The 23,478-nt window shown below is 38.5% G+C and overlaps 1 protein-coding gene across 1 annotated transcript in view; it reads right to left on the bottom strand.

Annotated features, from left to right (window-relative positions):
* Positions 1 to 23,478, bottom strand: part of THSD7A (thrombospondin type 1 domain containing 7A) — a 440,791-nt gene that overhangs the window by 214,211 nt on the left and 203,102 nt on the right. The gene's annotated exons all lie outside the window — the stretch shown is intronic.

The following is a 23,478-nucleotide window of genomic DNA, read 5'->3' as shown; positions in this document are numbered from 1 at the left end:
CATTTTGCTCATTCCAGATTTGTCTTTATTTAGAAAATGAGGAACCAAGAACTGTTAACATATGATAATTTCCATTTAGTGATTTAAATAAACATGCCTGGATAACTAATACAATATTGAACAGAAAAAGTCATTTAATTTATGCTTAACATTATTTTTAATACTGTTTGAAACATTAGCTGTCAATTACAATGTATGTTTATTCAAATACATCAACTTTTCCAGTTCATACTTTAATGTAAGGTATACATATGAGTATATTAATTAAATACATTGTAAGCATAAATATAAATCTATTTAAGCTATATTACTGTAGAGATATCCTCTAAATAGATCTTTAATTCATCAGTAAAGTATTTATGTTCAAATCCGTATCTATCTAATCCTCCTTGAATTAGAGGGATGTTGAATTCTAAATTGTAATGTCTACATACGAAGATGATGTTACAAATGTCATCAACTACGGGCATATGCACTTTGAGGGGTTTTCCTGGAATTGGATGGCCTTGCGTTGATTCTTAGTTGAACTCCTGCCCATTCTCAGTAACTAGTAGCTCACGTTTACAAGACACAGGAGGCATGCTGCCATGATAGGGCATCTGTTCCAGTGGGAGAGTTCACTGATAATTTTGTTTCATCATTCAGGTGCTATATTTAACTATGATAACCAACCATACAGAGAGGCAGGTCCATTTTAATATAACAACTCACATACAATCTTTTTAATTCTACTGGCATGTGTATGAAAATTGCATTCCTAGGAGACAATTAGAGCTCAATATGTCAAAGTCAATTTGTCTGAGCTGAGAGGTCTGGGCAGGAGAATCATCTGAGAGTGGCAGTAAAAGAGCCCTGTAAGTCAGCTCTGTTCTTCTTATAACAACAGAGAGGACCAGAATCCCAGTTTTACTCAAATGTCATATATTGAGTGTTAATGATGCATTAGGTACAACACTAACCTTAGAACAAAACTTTCTCTGTGATGAACAAGTTTTCACTCTAACACTTGTGAGTTTATCCAGGAAAATCAGGCAAAATAATGACCAAATGATGACCTCTATAACTTTTTTACAAAACTCTCCATGTTAATTTCCTCTTAGATACATTTCTAATCCTTCATGAGATTGTATTCATATACATATATGCATATGTTATCCTCTGTGTATTACTTACCAAGTCCATATTCTATGTAGAGGCAGAGAATTAACAATCCCTTTTAATCTTTTGTGGAGAATTTGACCGTCAGTTAAATACCTCCAGTTACAGTTACCTGGTAACCTGATGAAAGCTGAAATATCAGCTATGTTACCAGATAATATTATTTATGATACAATGATCAATTTTGATAAATTCCATTTGCTCTGGAGAAACTAAAACTACCTGGTAGGCAGCCACAACTTTGGGCTTGGCTGAATGTGTCAGCTCTTGGAATAGGGCTTGTTTTTTGTGTGGACTTTGCAGTCTATGACTACGGGATCACTTCAAGAGATATCGGCGCCTGTGGGGCCTGAGACTTTTAAGCCAAGGCAACTCTTGGACTTGCCAGATGTAGAATTATCTTCTTCCATCTGAATTGTGCTGCATTGATTTCTAGAAGAATTACCACCAGATGAGGAATGTCTGTTGCTACAATGATGACAAGTTCTTTATCTTTCTAAGTAGACTGATGCCAGACAGCAGTCTTGTGTGTCTTGTGTAGCTGAAAGTCTGCACAGCCTAAGTTTAAAACTTAATTCATATTACCTCATTTAATGCTTCCAATAATTCTTTTATGTGGGTACCATTATCATTTCCATTTTACAGGGAAGGCGTCTCTGAAAGGTTAGGGAATGTGTTTAAGATCATATAGGAATGTGTAAGTAGGGAACTAAAATTTGAACTTGGATTTTCTAAAATCAGAGCCCATTTTCTTAATCACTTTGCCCTACTGCTTCTCACAGTTTAAACTGACTATAAATCTCAGTTTGTTAGAGCAACTGCTGTAGCTGAGGCCAGTGCCAAGGTTACTGGCACATTGTGAATCCAATAGTTTCACTATTTCACAGCCCCAGGATTCGTACCACCCTAGCACTTTGCAAATGTGCTACTTGCTCTAAGGAGGACTTAGTAATTATGGAAAAGTCAAAACAAATACATTTTCCTGATACATGTGAACAGTTTTTAATACAGGTCCTACATATGAGAAATCAGCAGCATAAACATGAGAACAGTATTAAGTTATATGATTATACAGTTTTTAATATGTGTGATGTATATAACATAGCTACCTACTTATGTCTATCTATAGTTTGTTTTTCCTTTAATTTTCCAATACCATTATTTCAGCAAATGTGAATCAAGTAACTCTACATATTAGGCTTTAGAAGTACAAAGACAAGATTATAGTAATTAAATTGGGAGCATATAATTCTGCTTGGGGAGGCACAGAAGGCTATACGAAGTAGTACATTACTACGAAGTTTTCATATTGAGTGACGGTAATCAATGGAAATATGGAATAAAAGTCTTTTCTTTGTTTGTTGGTGAGTGGGGGAAATATAGATTTTTCCTTGGCCTCAGTGTAAGGAGTTTTTGTTGAGCAGCAGAAATAAGAGTGGAACTGAAGCCTAGGTCAGATCAAGGGCAGTTATGTAGATCCAGAAAAGCACCTCCTCTGAGTGAGAGAACCATTCAGAGCTGTGGAGCATGAAGGACATGATATTTGTATTTTATGTAAATTCCAATAGTAGGGTGCAGGACAGAATAACAGGGTATAAGATCAGAAGCAAGCTAACTATGATGATGACGATGATGATTATGACATTAATATTTATAGTAAATATATATTGAGTGCTTACTGTGTGCCAGACACTGCTCAAACTGAGTGAGGTATGATTATGAACATGAGATTAATCATCATTGAATGTCTAGTGTGAGCCATGTACTGTATTTTTACTTAGAGTATCTCATGTAATCCTTAAAACTATTCTGTAAGATGGAGATCCATCTTTTTTTTTTTTTTAAGATAAGGAAATGGAATCTAAATGTCTCACTTAAGTCTAGATAAAGTAGCAGAACTAGGATTCTAACTAGATCTTTCTGCTTATGAGGCTTATCAAAGTATGAACAAAGGCAATGGCAGTAGAAATTAAAAGGGGTTATAAACTATAAAAAGGGGGGTTAGAAACTATACAACCTGATGGATAGTTGAAGGGTTAAAAGAGAGGAAGGAGTCATTAAATAACTTGGAAGTTTCTAGCTTTGGCAATCTGGTGAGCATCACTGCAATTCTTCGAAATGGAGAACATGGAATAAAAAGCAAGTTCCTGGCAGTTGATAATTGAGTTCAACATTATTATCTTGATTGGATATGGACACATCCAGTACATATCCAACATGCAGAAATGTCTAGTAGACAGATCCAGAATTAAGGATCAGGGTTTAGTTGAAAGTTCTGGATGTCTCGTATACTTTTAAAAGTCATGAGCATAACAGAGTTCAAAGCCAAGGCCACAGGAGTAGCTGAGGGCTCACACACTGGGGCTCATTTTAGGCCTGAATAACTCACACATGGCCTTACAGTGGACTTTGGTAGGTCCATGAACACTGTGATGCATATTAATTTCATTTTGTAATTGTTAGTTGGACTAAATAGGATCACCAAATCACCCATGCTTACTAAATTATTCAGCTGCCACCCTCAACCATTTTCTCCTTTATTCTGGCCATGCAAAAAGGTGACACTAGAGAGCTTAGGGGAACTATCCATTTTGGTTCATTATGGTTTTCCTGAGAACATGCCCCTCTGGAGGTCAAAGGCATAGGCTGTGCTTCTGCAAGGGCAGCCTGGTAGAAGACGTGATGGTCACTGTGACAGTTTCCTTTTCATTTATGTGGTACATTCAGGATAGCCCAGATGGCTAAGACTGACAGAACAAAAGTCTGGCTTTGAGACAAAAGCAGATATTACTTAATCACCTTGTATCAGACACAGAGGAATCAGACTAAAAAAAAAAATGAAAAAGTGGAGAGCAGGAGCTTCAAGATGGCAGAAGAGTAAGACACGGAGATCACCTTCCTCCCCACAAATACATCAGAAATACATCTACGTGTGGAACAACTCCTACAGAACACCTACTGAACGCTGGCAGAAGACCTCAGACCTCCCAAAAGGCAAGAAACTCCCCACGTACCTGGGTAGGGCAAAAGAAAAAACAGAGACAAAAGAATAGGGACGGGACCTGCACCAGTGGGAGGGAGCTGTGAAGGAGGAAAGGTTTCCACACACTAGGAAGCCCCTTCACAGGAGGAGACTGTGGGTGGCGGAGCAGGGGGAGCTTTGGAGCCGCGGAGGAGAGCGCAGCAACAGGGGTGCGGAGGGCAAAGCGGAGAGATTCCCGCACAGAGGATCAGTGCCCACCGGCACACACCAGCCCGAGAGGCTGGTCTGCTCACCCGCCGGGGCGGGTGGGGCTGGGAGTCGAGGCTTGGGTTTCGGAGGTCAGATCCCAGGTAGAGGACTGGGGTTGGCTGCATGAACACAGCCTGAAGGGGTTAGCGGACCCCAGAGACGGACATGAGACGCTAAGGCTGCTGCTGCAGCCACCAAGAAGCCTGTGTGCGAGCACAGGTCACTATCCACAACCCCCTTCTGGGGAGCCTGTGCAGCCCGCCACTGCCAGGGTCCCAGGATCCAGGGACAACTTCCCTGGGAGAACGCACAGCGTGCCTCAGGTTGGTGCAATGTCATGCCGGCCTCTGCCGCCACAGGCTCGCCCCACATCCGTACCCCTCCCTCCCCCAGGCCTGAGTGAGCCAGAGCCCCCCAGTCAGCTGCTCCTTTAACCCTGTCCTGTCTGAGCGAACAACAGACACCCTCAGGCAACCTACACGCAGAGGCGGGGCCAAATCCAAAGCTGAACCCCAGGAGCTGTGCAAACAAAGAAGAGAAAGGGAAATCTCTCCCAGCAGCCTCAGAAGCAGCAGATTAAATCTCCACAATTAACTTGATGTACCTGCATCTGTGGAATACCTGAATAGACAACGAATCATCCCATATTGAGGAGGTGGACTTTGGGAGCAACGATACATATATATTTTTCCCTTCTTCTCTTTTTGTGAGTGTGTATGTGTATGCTTCTGTGTGTGATTTTGTCTGTATAGCTTTGCTTTTACCATTTGTCCTAGTGTTCTGTTCTTTTTTCTTTTCTTCTTTTTTTAGTATACTTTTTAGAGCTTGTTATCATTGGTGGATTTGTTTTTTGGTTTGGCTGCTCTCTTCTTTCTTTCATTCTTTCTTTTTTTCTCCCTTTTATTCTGAGCCATGTGGATGACAGGCTCTTGATGCTCCAGCCAGGTGTCAGGGCTGTGCCTCTGAGGTGGGAGAGCACAGTTCAGAACATTGGTCCACTAGACAGCTCCCAGCTCCACGTAATATGAAACAGCAAAAATCTCCCAGAGAGCTCCATCTCAACGCCAAGACCCAGCTCCACTCAAGAACCTGCAAGCTACAGTGCTGGAAACCCTATGCCAAACAACTAGCAAGGCAGCAACACAACCACACCCATTAGCAGAGAGGCTGCCTAAAATCATAATAAGGCCACAGACACTCCTAAAACCCACCAGACCTAACAAATGAAGAGGAAATAGGCAGTCTACCTGAAAAAGAATTCAGAATGATAGTAAAGATGATCCAAAATCTTGCAAATAGCATGCAGAAAATTCAAGAAATGTTTAATAAGGACCTAGAAGAAGTAAAGAGAAAACAAACAATGATGAACAATACAATAAATGAAATTAAAAATTCTCTAGAAGGGATCAGAAGCAGAATAACTGAGGCAGAAGAACGGATGAGCGACCTGGAAGATAAAATAGTGGAAATAACCACCACAGAGCAGAATAAACAAAAAAGAATGAAAAGAATTGAGGACAGTCTCAGAGACCAAGGCACCAACATTCGAATTATAGGGGTCCCAGAAGAAGAAGAGAAAAAGAAAGGGACTGAGAAAATATTTGAAGAGATTATAGTTGAAAACATCCCTAATATGGGAAAGGAAATAGTTAATCAATTCCCAGAAGCACAGAGAGTCCCATACAGGATAAATCCAAGGAGAAACATGCCAACACACATATTAATCAAACTATTAAAAATTAAATACAAAGAAAACATATTAAAAGCAGCAAGGGAAAAACAACAAAACAACACACAAGGGAATCCCCATAAGGTTAACAGCTGATCTTTTAGCAGAAACTGCAAGTCAGAAGGGAGTGGCAGGACATATTTAAAGTGATGAAGGAGAAGAACCTACAACCAAGATTACTCTACCCAGCAAGGATCTCATTCAGATTTGATGGAGCATTTAAAACCTTTACAGACAAGCAAAAGCTAGAAGAATTCAGCACCACCAAACCAGCTTTATAACAAACGCTAAAGGAACTTCACTAGGCAGGAAACACAAGAGAAGGAAAAGACCTACAATAACAAACCCAAAACAATTAAGAAAATGGTAATAGGAACATATATAGTGATAATTACCTTAAATGTAAATGGATTAAATGCTCCAACCAAAGACATAGACTGGCTGAATGGATACAAAAACAAGACCCATGTATATGCTGTCTACAAGAGACCCACTTCAGACCTAGGGACACATACAAACTGAAAGTGAGGGGATGGAAAAAGATATTCCATGCAAATGGAAATCAAAAGAAAGCTGGAGTAGCAATTCTCATATCAGACAAAATAGACTTTAAAATAAAGACTGTTACAAGAGACACAAAAGGACACTACATAATGATCAAGGGATCAATCCAAGAAGAAGATATAACAGTTGTAAATATTTATGCACCCAACATAGGAGCACCTCAATACATAAAGCAAATACTAACAGCCCAAAAAGGGGAAATCGACAGTAACACAATCATAGCAGGGGACTTTCACACCCAACTTTCACCAATGGACAGATCATCCAAAATGAAAATATTTAAGGAAACACAAGCTTTATATGATACATTAAACAAGATAGAATTAATTGATATTTATAGGACATTCCATCCCAAAACAACAGAATACACTTTCTTCTCAAGTGCTCATGGAACATTCTCCAGGATAGATCATATCTTGGGTCACAAATCAAACCTTGGTAAATTTAAGAAAACTGAAATAGTATCAAGTATCTTTTCCGACCACAATGCTATGAGACTAGATATCAAGTACAGGAAAATATCTGTAAAAAATACAAACACATGGAGGCTAAACAATACACTACTTAATAACGAAGTGATCACTGAAGAAATCAAAGAGGAAATAAAAAAATACCTAGAAACAAATGACAATGACAACATGATGACCCAAAACCTATGAGATGCAGCAAAATTAGCTCTAAGAGGGAATTTCATAGCAATACAATCCTACCTTAAGAGACAAGAAACATCTCAAATAAACAACCTAACCTTACACCTAAAGCAATAGAGAAAGAAGAACAAAAAAACCCCAAAGTTAGAAGAAGGAAAAAAATCAAAAAGATCAGATCAGAAATAAATGAAAAAGAGATGAAGGAAATGATGGCAAAGATCAATAAAACTAAAAGCTGGTTCTTTGAGAAGATAAACAAAATTGATAAACCACTAGCCAGACTCAACAAGAAAAAAAAAAAAGGGAGAAAACTCAAATCAATAGAATTAGAAATGAAAAAGGAGAAGTAACAACTGACACTGCAGAAATACAAAGGATCATGAGAGATTACTGCGAACAACTCTATGCCAATAAAATGGACAACCTGGAAGAAATGGACAAATTCTTAGAAATGAACAACCTTCCAAAACTGAATCAGGAAGAAATAGAAAATATGAACAGACTAATCACAAGCACTGAAATTGAAACTGTGATTAAAACTCTTCCAACAAACAGAAGTCCAGGACCAGATGGCTTCACAGGCAAATTCTATCAAACATTTAGAGAAGAGCTAACACCTATCCTTCTCAAACTCTTTCAAAATATAGCAGAAGGAAGAACACTCCCAATCTCATTCTATGACGCCACCATCACCCTGATACGAAAACCAGATAAAGATGTCACAAAGAAAGAAAACTACAGGCCAATATCACTGTCCAAAGCAATCCTGAGAATGAAAAACAGAGCTGGAGGAATCAGGCTCCCTGACTTCAGACTATACTACAAAGCTACAGTAATCAAAACAGTATAGTACTGGCACAAAAACAGAAATATAGGTCAATGGAACAGGATGGAAAGCCCAGAGATAAACCCATGCTCATATAGTCACCTTATCTTTGATAAAGGAGGCAAGAACATACAATGGAGAAAAGTCAGTCTCTTCAATAAGTGGTGCTGGGAAAACTGGACAGCTACATGTAAAAGAATGAAATTAGAACACTCCTTAATACCATACACAAAAATAAACTCAAAATGGATTAAAGACTTAAATGTAAGGCCAGACACTATCAAACTCCCAGAGGAAAACACAGGCAGAACTCTCTATGACATAAATCACAGCAACCTCCTAGAGAAATGGAAAAAAAAACAAAAGTAAACAAATGGGACCTAATGGAATGTAAAAGTTTTTGCACAGCAAAGGAAACCGTAAACAAGACGAAAAGACAGAATGGGAGAAAATATTTGCAAATGAAGCAACTGACAAAGGATTAATCTTCAAAATTTACAAGGAGCTCATGTAGCTCAGCATCAGAAAAACAAACAACCCAGTCCAAAAATGGGCAGAAGACCTAAATAGACCTTTCTCCAAAGAAGATATAGAGGATATACAGATTGCCAACAAACACATGAAAGAATGCTCAACATCATTAATCATTAGAGAAATGTAAATCAAAACTACAATGAGATATCATCTCACACTGGTCAGAATGGCCATCATCAAAAAATCTACAGACAATAAATGCTGGAGAGGGTGTGGAGAAAAGGGAACCCTCTTGCACTGCTGGTGGGAATGTAAATTGATACAGCCACTATTGAGAACAGTATGGAGGTTCCTTAAAAAACTGAAAATAGAACTACCATATGACCCAGCAATCCCACTACTGGGCATATACCCTGAGGAAACCATAATTCAAAAAGAGTCATGTACCATAATGTTCATTGCAGCTCTATTTACAATAGACAGGACATGGAAGCAACCTAAGTGTCCATCAACAGATGATCGGATAAAGAAGATGTGGCACATACATACAATGGAATATTACTCAGCCATAAAAAGAAACGACATTGAGTTACTTGTAGTTAGGTGGATGGATCTAGAGCCTGTCATACAGGGTGAAGTGAGTCAGAAGAGAAAAACAAATACCGTATGCTAACACATATATATGGAATCTAAAAAAAAAAAAAAGTGGTCATGAAGAACCTAGGGGCAAGACGGGAATAAAGATGCAAACCTACAAGAGAATGGAGTTGGTGACACGGGGAGGGGGAAGGGTAAGCTGGGACAAAGTGAGAGAGTGGCATGGACATATATACACTACCAAACGTAAAATCGATAGCTAGTGGGAAGCAGCCGCATATCACAAGGAGATCAGCTCGGTGCTTTGTGACCACCTAGAGGGGTGGGATAGGGAGGGTGGAAGGGAGGGAGACGCAAGAGGGAAGAGATATGGGGACATATGTATATGTATAACTGATTCACTTTGCTATAAAGCAGAAACTAACACACCATTGTAAAGCAATTATACTCCAATAACGATGTTAAAAATAAATAAAAAAGAAAAGAAAAAAACAAATGGAGAGCAAACTTTAATATTTGTCTTTAAAGAGACTTTATTTTGAAAGTTAACAGAGCACAAACTTTTGACAGTTACTTTTAAACTCTGATTATCCAATATATTTAACATTTTTTATTTTAGGGCAAGGTTAAAACTAGTAAACTGTAGATTACATTTTGTTTCTTTTTTGATAATTTAAGTTATACTACACAAAAATAAAGTGCTGTTTCAAATCTTTTTTCCTAAAATTACTTCTGTAGTCCATTTAATAATCATAACACCTGACAAAATATACCTTCTTTCTGAAGGTAGCCTAATTAGCCTCCCAAAATACCATTATCATTTTTAGCTTCTTAAATAGAAACTTTCCAGGACTCTCATTTCCTTAAGATCAAATCCAAACTTTCCTTTCTGGTAATTGAAGCTCTCTATAATCTGTCACTGCTTCCACGGCCCTCTCTCTGGTCACTCAGCCAAAATTAATTTTTAGTCTTCCTCCCCAGTAGCCTGCAATTCTGTGCAGTCTCCTTACTGTCCCCAGATAACAGTGGCCTGCTTCTATCTACCCACTTTTGTCTACACTATTTGCCATGTGGAATCCCATCTCCCATCTCTCTTCTGTGTCTCTGTGAAGCGAATTCACTCAGGACCTAGGTGGTAAGGTTGAAGCTCAGGAAAAGTCTCGAAATGTGGCCTGAACCATCCCTCCCCAAATGGCACCATCTGACAATTTTTCCTTCTCACGGAAAGCAGATGAAATAGTAGACTGAAAATACAATGTCATAAGTTATTGGCAAGAAATGTGTGTCCCTAGTGGTATGGACATATATACACTACCAAATGTAAAATAGATAGCTAGTGGGAAGCAGCCGCATAGCACAGGGAGATCAGCTCGGTGTTCTGTGACCACCCAGAGGGGTGGGATAGGAAGGGTAGGAGGGAGACACAAGAGGGAGGAGATACGGCGATATATGTGTATGTATAGCTGATTCATTTTGTTATAAAGCAGAAACTAACACACCATTGTAAAGCAATTATACTCCAAAAAAGATGTTAAAAAAAAAATGTGTATCCCTTACAAATAGGTAGGTTGACTATATGCATTGAGGTGGCCCAAAAGTGACATCTGTAAATCCCCCATTTGAAGTCTCTTTGCTTAGAACCGACTTGTTTAATCCCTTCTTTCTCGTATCTCCTCTTTACTGATAGATAAATAGATATCGATATATGAAAAAAAAAACCTTTCTCTCTTTTTGTTCTAATAAGGCAAAAGAGAAAAAAGAAGTCATAGTAGTTATGCTTGGAAATCACCACAGGCCCACTGTTTCTAATCCAGGGAAAGTAATAAAAGGGATCAGAATAGTTTCTCATTATCTTGCTGAAGCCTAACATCTGTAGTCAGGAGCTCTGGAGGTGGAAGTTATTCCTGAAGGCTTAGTCTGACCTAGAATTTTGCTACTAAAAGTTTGGTCTGTGGACCAACACCATGGCCATTAACTGGGAGCCTGTTAGACGTGCAGAGTCTCAGACCCCCAGGTTACACTACTGAGTCAGAATCTGTATTTTAACTACATTCTCAGGTGATCCATAAGCACACTGAAATTTGAGACCACTGGTGGAGAGCTAACTCCCTCGACTACTCAAAAAATAGAAGCCATCTACTATTTACAGTTGGCTAATCAATCTTCAACAGTATAGCCTTTCTTTCTGCAGACAACAGAAACTGAGTAGATCACACAAAACGTGATTTATTACCAGATATTAGGTGGTTTATAAAATAACTGGATAGGCTGAAGAAGAAGGCTTCTAAGGACAACTGCAGCTCTCAGAATCACATAGCCATTTCTCTGACCTATACAGCTGCTTTTGTGGCTGCAGGAAGCCACACTTCTGGCACAAACTTCCCTGTGAAATGGGTGCTTTTCTCTCTTCCTCCTGACCTGAGTTCAGAATCTACACCCAGCTCTAGCACACTGCTGGAATCTAAATCACATCCAGAGACCTGGCTGCAAGCGACTTTGGGAAGTATGATTTAGTTTTCTGCCTTTATAGTATAGGGAAAACCCCACTAGAGCAGCAGTAGTCAAAATGTGGTCCATGGAGGAGGGCAACTGATTGTTAGAGGTATACAATGAGCTAAGCACAGGAATTGAAACTAAGTACTGAGGCACTGTTACAGCAAGTTGAAGTTTGCAACACCTAAGCACATGATCAGTAGATGCAATCCTGTGAACAGGGCACAGGCCAGTTTTGCTAATGATGAATTCCATGGTGAGAGGCATACAGTGTGAGCTACATGCTAGACTATATAGGACCGTGTTACTGGATCAGTAGGAAATCGAACAAAAATGAAAGGGAAAACCAGCAAGCAAAATCTGATCCTTCCCTGTAGGTAGCCGGAGAAGCACTACTCTTCCACCAGAGTGGCATGATTGATGGGCCAGCCAATATGTGGTACCCCTCAATCCCAGCTCAACGCCTAGCTCGTTCATGAGGCCTATGGACTGTAATAAGCTCATATGACTTTTCAGAAATATAAGTCATTTTGGCACTTACAACATTTATAAACAAGATCCATAGCAATATATCTTTCTTAGTTCCTTTAGAATTAGCCTACAATAAGCACTTATAATATTCTTATTGAATGAAAGGACATGTTTTCTTCCTGTAAAGATGCAAATGAATTCAATAACACTATTCATGTTACAGGAGGATTTTCTACACAAAGGATAATATCTGAAATCTTTTCATAATATTAACAAGCATCCCCAAGTTTTGTAATAAGAACAAATGTAATATCGTGTTCAGAGTAGATTAAAATATTCATTTTGTTGGTATAAAGCAAAATATATTTGTAGGCTTGTATACTCTGTTAGGGCAGCATGGTCATGTATTTAATTTGATTACATAATTTGTTCCAAGAATGAAAGTGGTTGTCCCTATCCTGGCCTGCAAAATATGAAGCTATGGACAATGTTCACAGCAGCACTATTTACAATAGCCAAGACATGGAAGCGATCTAAGTGTCCACTGACAGATGAATGGATAAAGAAGATGTGGTGTCTATACACAATGGAATGTTACTCAGCCATGAAAAAGTGATATAATGCCGCTTGCAGCAACATGGATGGATGTAGAGATTATCATACTAGGTGAGGTAAATCAGACACAAGAAAGACAAATATCATATGATATCATTTATATGTAAAATTTTAAAAAGTTGATACAAATGAACTTGTTTACAAAACAGAAATAGACCCACAGACATAGAAAATAAACTTATGGTTACCAAAAGGGGTAGTGGGGAGTGGCGTGAGAGAGAAACTAGGAGTTTGGGATTAACATATACACATTACTATATATATATATATATAAACCAAATCACTTTGCTGTACATCTGAAACTAACACAACATTGTAAATTAACTATACTTCAATTAAAAATATGGTAAAGAAAATATAAGGGTATGAAACTTAAACCATATACAGAGTATTAGCGTAACTCTACTATTTGAGAAAAAAATGACATGCTTTTTGAGGCAGATGCATTTTTCACATTTACAAGATAGCCATCAGCCAACTGACAGTCACGTCTGTAAGTCCCATTTCTTATGCTTACATACAAACAATTTAATTTTAAAATTATATTCAGAGGTTAATATAAGAATATTCAAATGTATATTACTTTTCCTACCGATCTACTGTTTGCTTTTCCAGTGGAAAAAAATGAATGGACCAAGAGGATTGCTCAGTTGTCTGAGTCCCCAGTTTGTAACAAGATAGAAATTGATGAATGCTGTACTCATAGTCAAGAGACCCAAGTCATTTCTAAACTGCCACTCTTGAGATGCATGACTCTGATCAGGTAGCAATTCTTCTACCATGTAGCTTTTCCATACGATGAAATTACATTTTCCTAAAAGACCTCTAAAGTCCCTTTCTTCAGTAAAATTGAACTCTTAACTCTTCTTAATCTAACCAATCTAAATTCTTATTGGTTTGTGTTTTCAGATTGAATCTTTAAAAAAATACTTTTCCCACCTCTAACTACGTTCAAATTGTATTCCTTTTTTTTCCCCCACAATTATATATTGTAAGGACATTTATCACATTTGTAGTTACAAACGTATGGAAGCAACATAAACGGCTATAAATAATGGAAAGTTTAAATAAATAAATTATGGTGCGTACATAACACAGAATACTATGCAAGATCCTATCTATAAGATTGTCTTATTTGTGTCTTGAATTTTTCAGAACTGGGAACTGGCAAAAATTAGTGAAAAATCATAGCACACATACATATTCACAAAATATTTCTTAATTATGCTCTAAAAATGGGCTTCAAACCATTTATTTTAAATGCTACAATTAATTGGAAATTGAGAGTCCAGATGTTTTAAAAATACTTTTCCCACCTTTAGCTATGTTCAAAAGGCATTCCTTTTCTAAGCACAGACTTCGATTTCCTTTAATTTTGCACTTATTTATCCATTTGAATGAACAGTTTACACATTTTCCGAGCTAATTTCATTTCTAAGTGTGCCCTTTCCTTCACAGAATTCAGCAAGTTAGAAGCGATAATTCTTATGGAAGCAAAATGCATGTACAGTCAAATTACTTTCCTTACAAAGGCAGAGGTCTTTCTGCTTGCTTTGATATTTGAAAACCTTTTGTTGAGCTGCTGGGAACACTGCCAAATGGCGTCACCTGCCAGCTGGAGGGATCATATGCTCCCTATTAAAGCTGAGGGCCACGCTGCTGGTCAGCAGCTGAATGCGAGGGTATCACCGCTGCAAGTATTTGGTAATGGGGTAAACTGCTGTAGCAGTGAGGCCTCCCTGGAAGGGCCAGTGCATACATTTTCTATCCTTTCGCACAGTGAATGCTTGCATGCAGCTGCTTCCTTATCACCCATACTATTCCAGCCGGCAAACCGCAGTGAAGATTCATGGCACAATCCCAAAGCCACCCCAAGTGAAAACTCCAGATAGCTTTATGAGACAGGGTGAGAACAACCTAACAGACTTCTAAAATGGTGTCACATGGCAATGATTGATTTGGGCAGTTCTTTTCATTAAAGGCATTCTTCAGCATTAAGGAATTTTTGTCTCTGTTTTCAAGCTCAAACTAAAGAAAAAGAGAATAGAAACATAGCCACAAGGATATTTTGGCATTATTTTGGATTCTGCACCCAATTTCGGATGTGTGTGTGTGTGGCGGGGGAGGGCGTGTGCAGCATCAACGAGCAATTCTTGGATACCAGCTGGGTGTCCGAGAATTCAACTTAATTCTGACGCTATCTACCCAGAGATAGCGTCAGATTCCAAAGGCTAAGGGTTCAGTCCTACAAGACTGTCCCCATCCTCTCACTTCAGATGCCAGTCACAAATCCAGGTTGTTTCCTTTACTTCTGATGGACTGGCCATAAACCACAGGTTCCCAAGAACCCCCTCCTCAGGTTTGATTAATTTGCTAGAGGGGCTCACAGAACGCAGAGTAAAAACATTTTACTCACCAGATGAGCCATTGATTATAGAAGGATATAAATCAGGACAAGCTGGACAGAAGACATGCATAGGGCAAGGTATGGGGGAGGGTGTGGAGCTTCATGCCCTTACCAGGCAGGTCACTCCATCTGTACCTCCACTTGTTCACCAACCCAGAAACACTCCAAACCCCGTCCCTTTGGGTTTTTATGGAGGCATGATTGGTTAAATCATTGGCCATTGGCAACTGGTTCAACCTCCAGCCCTTCTCCTCTTCTGGGAGGCAGAGGGGTGGGATTGGAAGTTCCAACCCTTTAATCACAGGTAGCCTTCACTGACAGCCCCTAGCCTTAGGTGCTCTCCAAAAGTCATCTATTAACAAAGACACCTTTATCACTCTCTACACTGAGGAAATTCCAAGGGTTTCAGAGCTGTGAGCCAGAAACCGTGGATGAAGACCAAATATACATAAGAAATAAGTTCTGGTCATCTGAATAAACAAATATATTTTTTTCTTATAAATCAGAATAACATGTATCAATTATTTAGAAGGAAAATTACTAAGTATCAATTCAAACACTGATTAACTGTCATAATTTTATGATTAACGAAAGAGAGAGAGAATTAGTCTAATATATCCCAGTTAAGGGATAAAAGTTAAAGGCAAGAAAGCTTTGGGGCAGTGATAATGATCGTAAATTCTTTTCTATATAGACACTGGATTCCATCAACACTCACCTGACCTGGCTAACTCCCCACTGCGTGGACAATCTGAAGGTCCCAGTGATTACTCTATTGAAATTAGTATAGAACCTAACCATAAAATCTAATTCATAATTCATAAAACTGTAAGAAAAACATAATGCAGTTTTTCTAAAAATACCACTTTTCCTGCTTTTGATCACCATTTCTAGGATATTTCTCTGGCCTTTTTCTCTGAACTTTCACCCTCTTAGATGAACACCCATAACCATGCTCAACTAGAATAACTATGGACATATTTCTATTTACCTGAAATAGAACGGCTCTCAAACCGAATTCAACATCTTCCCCTCAAATTGACATGCTGCATATCTTTCCCAAACCTCCTGATTCTTCACTGTCAACTCTGCCTTATGCTAATGAGCAAAAAGCTATCACAAATCGTTATATAGGACATCTTTTCAGATCATCCTCTGATCTCCATTTCCACTCTTATCATACTGAGCCAAGTATTCCTTGTCCTGTGTCAGGAGTAAAAGCATAAACCGCCATTTTTCTTTAATCTGCCCCTGCATACAACATCCCACAATGCCCTGTCATAATGACCTGACAACTTTATATTTATCCAATTTATCATCTTCTCAAGAACCCACAGTGGCTGGCTTAGAGTCCACTTGATCCAGCTGGAGTCATTTCTCCTGACTTTTCAAGGTTTTCACATGATCCCTGTCATTTTCTCACAGATGTGGAGACACAGCACACTGACTGCATTCTTCCACTTCTTTCTAGCTCCTAGTTCTCTGTGGCTATTTTAATTTTTCAAACACCTACTCAAGCCCATGATATTTTTATTCAGTACTGAATTTAAAAGGCGGAAATTTAAAATATTAATTTAGATTAACAAATGACATACTCAGAATTGAGGAGACTTACTTGAGTAGTAATCCCTGGGACAAAGTAGCAGAGCTGGTCTCTAAGAATAGTGAATCATCAGGATTGACAAAGAGAAATGAACTGGTTCAGAGCAGGTAAAATTTACATGAAGGGAGCAATTCTGCTTCACACAGGGAAGGATTCCTAAATATTATTGCTGCTCAACTCGTAAAGAGCTACCTAGAAAGAGACCAGGTCTGGACGAGCTGAGGGGGGCTCTAGGTGAACACCCATCAGGATAGCGTGGTGTGGCCTTAGGAAGGGAGGCTAAAAGGACTTTAGTGAGAGGGACTCCTGGATTCTCACCCCCAGTTCATGCAGAGAAGCTTATTTATGTTTTTTGGGTTTTTTATTTAATACTGAAGGCTAAAGTTTAATTTTGTTTAATTAAGTGTTCTGGTGCCATTTTTTGCCTTTTTAATGAGTGGCAGAAAAGAAGAGAATTGGCCTGGGGAGAATGAAAGGCCTGCACTCTTGTATTTTCTTTGAAACATGATCTTCAGCAAATCACTGATCTTTTCTGAGTCTCTAAATTAGGGACAGCAGCATTTGGCTTTTCTATTTTATAACACAGTTGTGAGAATCATGTGAGTAAACTACTTGAAAATGGTGAATTCTTACAAATGTTAGATATGAAGATGATGGCAAAGATGAGATGGATAAACATAAATATTTGAATCAAACTTTCAGTATTAACTTTCTTCTCTGGAAGTTACATAAACTTTCACTTAACCTAAACCTGTTATCTCCTCTGACACAGAAAGAGACATTTGATTATTTACTGTCTCTTGTTCACCTCTAATTTCTGCACGTGTGATACTATTTTCTCCCCTATTGGACTTTATTCTTCCTCAAATACTGTAGCCTTATTTATTCATTTGATTATTTTGCCTCGATACTCGGTATTGAGGCAAAAACCCAGTATTGAGGCAAATACTGAGTATATCTACTCAGTATATAACATATACTCAATCTATAAACTACATGATGGAAACAACCAAACAAGAAAAAAAATCATTGTCAATGCAGCAGGTGAAGGTAGTAAAGGGTACTTTATACGTGTTAAAACTGGAGACGAGACTTTAAATTGGAAGATACAAAGGCTTCTTGAGAAATGGTACTTTAAAATCTCCCACCCACTACTCAAAAACTCTTTAATAAATTCTTGAAATATGGAGTATGTAGGATGAAGAACACAGTTTGCTTAGTTCTTTCTACACTGAGAAAAATGGGAAAGCTAAATCTTTTAAAAGAAGATAATTCTATTTGCCTTTCCATAATGCATTCTTCAAAAGGCTCAGGAAGAAACCAAGACATTCAGAAATAGGACTTAATAATCAACATCTTTAGGTATATTGCAATAAACAGGAAAAATGAAAAGTCATTATAACTATATGGAACTCATGCTAGTATATTTGTTCAACTTAATGGAAAAGTACCTATTATTAGCTATATTTTTATCTCATCATTTTTTCGCTATGTTCCAATATATGTATCTCATAATCTCAAAATTATTTCTCTGTAATGGTAGAAAGTTCTTTTGTTGAATTACAGAGTTTACGTGGAAGAGAATGCTTAAGGGAGATTAATAAAAAGGAGAGGGTAGTTCTCTGTTTAAATACCTATTTGACATGTTATAAGACATAGAGGGTTTTGAGTTATAAATGGAAGTCTGATCTGGACAATAATAACCACAGATGTGAAAGAACCTCATCTTTCAACCTGACTTGTACATATCTGTCAAAACTATGAGAACTTGGAAAGATATTTTTTCAGTTAAAATACAGTTTTCTTTTATTGCAAGTCTATTTCAAGTGTTAGGGAAGATCTATCTAAATCAACATTTAATGAGCAATAAAAGAAATGAATCCAATTTTTATTTTAGTGGATGAAGGCAATGTATTAAATATATGCAGAGGACACTTTTAAATATATAGATTTTAATTTTAGGAGGAAGAACTGACAACAATATGTTATTTTATCATACTACATATCCTATGATAACTGATTACTAAGGCTATTCTTCATAGTATATTAATTCTAACATTAATGGATAGCAGTGTACTCAGGCAGGAGACCTATTACTTTTGGAAACAGTTACTGGGCATTAAATGTTTACACAGTAATAAATATTAATGATCAATTTCATTGATATTAATAATAACCATATCATTGATTTAATGGTTTGCTAGGCATTAAATCTCCTTATTTGTTCAGAAAAGCTACTATACACTGTATTTTTAATCATATATAATACACTGATAGATTTAATAATATTGTAACATTATTTACTGGGCTTTAAACTTCCTGAATCGAAGCAATACATGAAACACAGCAAATGAATGAAAGCAGTGAAATGATCATAATGGAATCCACTGGTCTTAACACGTACCCTCATCATCCAGAAGTAACTGGCCCTATGGAAAGATAGAATAGTCAAAAGATATTTCGGTTAAGGTGCCATGTGAGAAAAAATAGCTGGTGAAGTTGGGATACTTTACCTGAACCAGCAGCAAATATACAGTGCTATTTTTTTCAGAGGCAATATACATATTTCTGGGAACCAAAGGGTAGAATAAGTTACATCTAATGATACACTTGAAAAAATTTTGGTTTGCAGGACTTTGGACATCCTGCTGTAGAGGTTTTAGCTTCCAAATGATGAATGCTTCCACTAGGAGATTATATCCAGTGATTTGGAAGCTGATGCAAACAGCAGGATGTTTTTGGTTCTTCATGCCACTAAATCAAGCAGCAAAAAAGGGAGGAGTTTCTTAGTTGGTGTGGTGATTCGTCCTGTAATCATCACAGGCAAGTGGATGTGCTGCTTCACAATGGGGGTGCCTCCTGGTACTACCATGTTTAGTGTTATGAAGGCAGATCTACCAATCTCAAACCAACAGGGAATGCAAGGTTTGGGTCATTCCACTAGATAAAGGATCCTGAACAGCTGCAATTCGAGGTGAAGGTGAAAGGAAAACTGAATACACACTGAAAGAACTAAGTTACGTATCACAGCTATACTCTTGTAACAATTACAGAAACTAGTATTGGGCTAACTTTTCTTTCTTATTCTATTACGTATATATGTTTTCATTTATATTAATCATATTCATTTTTTCTCCCTATTGTCCTTTCTATTTTATATAGGGCATGCTGGTGGTGGATAATATCCTGATACAGATTTATCTAAATTTTGACTGCAGTTGGTTTAGAGAAATAAATATCTTCAAGGGATGGAATTTAGTGAATATTTAGAATCTGGAGAGAAGGTGAACATATTTTCCTCTGTAAAAGGGCTAGTTCAATTTCAACAGCATGTTGCTGTTACTACTGATATTTGAAATATTAGAATGGAATCAAAGTATTATAAATATTGAGCATCCAAAGAAAGGGATGACCCACCAAGGCAAATAGCACAGACTATCTCACTTCACTCTACTCCAGCATCCTTGGAGCGTGTCTTTGTGTACATCAGAGACTGGAAGGATGAATACCAGGTATCCTGGCTCCCTTGAAGCTTGGGTTACACATGTGGCCTAGATAAGTAAATGCAACTGTATGCAACTTGGAAAGGATATGAACACTACTTCAGGCAACGTAAGGAATGAGATCATCCTGAGAAGAAGGCAAGCAGTCACAAATGTCTGGCTATTCTTCACCAGCTAGTGTGCCGCTACTGGCTTTAGGGGTGCTGAATAGGGAGTGGTGATTAAGACATGGGACCTCTGTTGGCGCTCTCCCCTGGTGGGACTGGGTAATTCTCCCAGCTGTACTTTTTCTGGCCATGTGGCTTCAAAGCTTGTTTCCCTGGCTCTCTCTGGAATTCTGCACTCTGGGCATTGCCAATAATAAACTCCTTTCTGCTTTTAAATGAGCTGTTATGGAGTCTCTTATTTGCAGATAAGATAACTGAACAGTATACTAGTTTTCTAATAAATTCACTTAAGTCTGTAATTACTGTTTTGGCCAAATACCAAATTATGTATTTTCATTTATAATGTACTCAATTTCTATTATTTATAAGTAGCTTTCAATTTTTTAGCTTCATCCCCTCTTTAGCTGGAGAGTATATATTTTTCTTTCGGCTATCTTTCTGTTGCCAGTTTCTAAACGTAATGTGCAATTATGGTAAATGTAGTCTGTCTGAAATAAGCAGAAGAGCACTGATTTAATCCAGATTTGTCTGGTATCACCCAGTGTATTTTATCCACCGCATTATATAATTTTGACCTCTGTGATTTCCTCCATTATTTTAATTACTTTAATGGAGGAAATCATCCACAAATTAGATAATATTTATTTGTTTTCTTCTCTTTTCCTCCATTATTCAACATTTTAAAAATGTCTCACTAGTATTCATTTTGTTGTACTGTGTACAGTAAGGTTTTAAATTTATTTTTAAAAATGATTTTCTGTTGCTAAATTCTTATACATTACTAGTGTCACAGTACTGTTTATTGAATACATTTTCCTTATTTCACTGATTTGTGATACTTTCTTTGTTATATACAAAAATTTTAAATAGATAAAATCTTTTTTTCAGATTATATTCCATTATAGGTTATTACAAGATATTGAATATAATTCCCTGTGCTACACAGTAAATCTAGGAAAAACCTTTTAATACTCCACTTTTTTTTTTAACATCTTTATTGGAGTACAGTTGCTTTACAATGGTGTGTTAGTTTCTGCTTTATAACAAAGTGAATCAGTTATACATATACACATGTTCCCATTTCTCTTCCCTCCTGCATCTCCCTCCCTCCCACCCTCCCTATCCCACCCCTCTAGGTGGTCACAAACCACCTAGCTGATCTCCCTGTGCTAACGCGGCTGCTTCCTACTAGCTATCCACTTTATGCTTGGTAGTGTATATATGTCCATGCCACTCTCTCACCTCGTCACAGCCTACCCCTGCCCCTCCCCTAATACTCCACTTTTTATATGTATCTCTGCACCAGTATAAGCAGATTTTCAACATCATTACTAGTCTCCATAACTTTTGACACATTTGCTACTCCTACCTTCATGAAGTTGTCCCACTTCTCAATTTCTCCGCTTTTAAAAGGAAAATGCATCATCACAAAACACACCTAGAATTATTTGGCTGGTGTTCTGATTTCATCTCGTTCTTCCCACGAAGTTGGACATATAAATTTTATAATTTTATAAATTTTATTGTAAGTCCAGAGGACGTATATGGGAAAACCAGTAACAGATTAAGGCACGTGTCCTGTAAACAACAATATGGTCTGACAATTTTGATCCAAGGCTACCTAGAGAGGCAGAAATAAATATTTGGAGAGCACTGCCTTATCTCATCCAAGTATGATCTTTAAAAAGCAGAGCCAAAGTTGAAATTCAGTCTTTTCTCAATTTCTCTAACACATTAAAAGGAGTCTATAAAATGTGCTTCCCAGCAGCCGTGATTAAACTGCTGGTTTTCTCTTATTCACTTAAATCTCAGGAAGTGGCTCACTGTTAAATTATTTCAACCCTTCCCTCTTGGTTCCAAAGGCTCTATCATTCTCACTTGGGCCATTCCCTCCTTAGCTCTCCCCAAAGTTTCACCGTAGCCCACAGTGCCCTGAAAAGTCTAGTTCTTCTTTTGCTCTAATTGCTTTTCTCGAGATAATACAACCCTGCAACTTCTTTCTTTTTTATCCTAAGAGAAAATAGGCAAAGGGGAAAATATTAAATAGTAAAATGAGCAGAAGAAGGTTGTGAATTCTCACAGATTGATTTTTATTCTCTGACGCCATCATTCATTTAAATGTTTTTTTCGTTTTTGGTTTTTTTTTTTTTTGCGGTACGCGGGCCTCTCACTGTCGTGGCCTCTCCCGTTGCGGAGCACAGGCTCCGGATGCGCAGGCTCAGCCGCCATGGCTCACGGGCCCAGCCACTCCGCGGCACGTGGGATCCTCCCGGACCGGGGCAAGAACCCATGTTCCCTGCATCGGCAGGCGGACTCTCAACCACTATGCCACCAGGGAAGCCCCATTTAAATGTTTTTATTTTTTATTTTTTATTCCCACAACAAGAAAAATGTGATTTAATTCTACAAATTTACAAGCCAAGATAAAATAAAAAGAAAACGTGGAAAACCCCATGAGAACAGCAGTCCGACTAGACTTGAGGTCGCGTCCACGACAGCCCCGTGGCCAGGCCCTGACCGGGATCTGGACCCAGACGCCGCCTCCAGCATCTGCCGCAGTCCCAGCTGGGCCTCGGTGGGCGGCGCTCCACAGAGTGGGTCCGGGGTCGGCTCTGAGCCTCAGAACTAGAGGCTGAAGCCTGGGCCCGGGACCCAGGCCCCCTGGTTCGTGGTCGCGAGGTGGAAGCCCGCCTCCTTCAGGTTGTCCTCACCCAGCTGGCAGTAGCCCAGCCTTCCCACTGGGGGCTGGTGCCCTGCTTCACACTTTGCTGTTCCCTCTTGGCGCGCCACGTGGGGAACATGGAGGGGTCTATGGGAAGGGGGGTCTCGCGGAAATACTCATGCTTGAGGCCGTCCTTTGCGTTGACCCGCCGTCCAGGGAAGCAGGTCAGAAACTTTTTCATGAGGTCGAAGCCTTGGTCTGAAAGCAGAGCCCCGAAGCGCTTGAGAAGGTTGTTATAAGAGTACTCGGTGAAGGTCGTCTACTTGA

The sequence above is a fragment of the Neophocaena asiaeorientalis genome, unplaced genomic scaffold, assembly GCF_003031525.2.
Source record: "Neophocaena asiaeorientalis asiaeorientalis breed wild unplaced genomic scaffold, Neophocaena_asiaeorientalis_V1.1 scaffold70, whole genome shotgun sequence".
Classification (NCBI taxonomy): Eukaryota; Metazoa; Chordata; class Mammalia; order Artiodactyla; family Phocoenidae; genus Neophocaena; species Neophocaena asiaeorientalis.
This window is presented reverse-complemented; position numbering and strand designations above follow the sequence as displayed.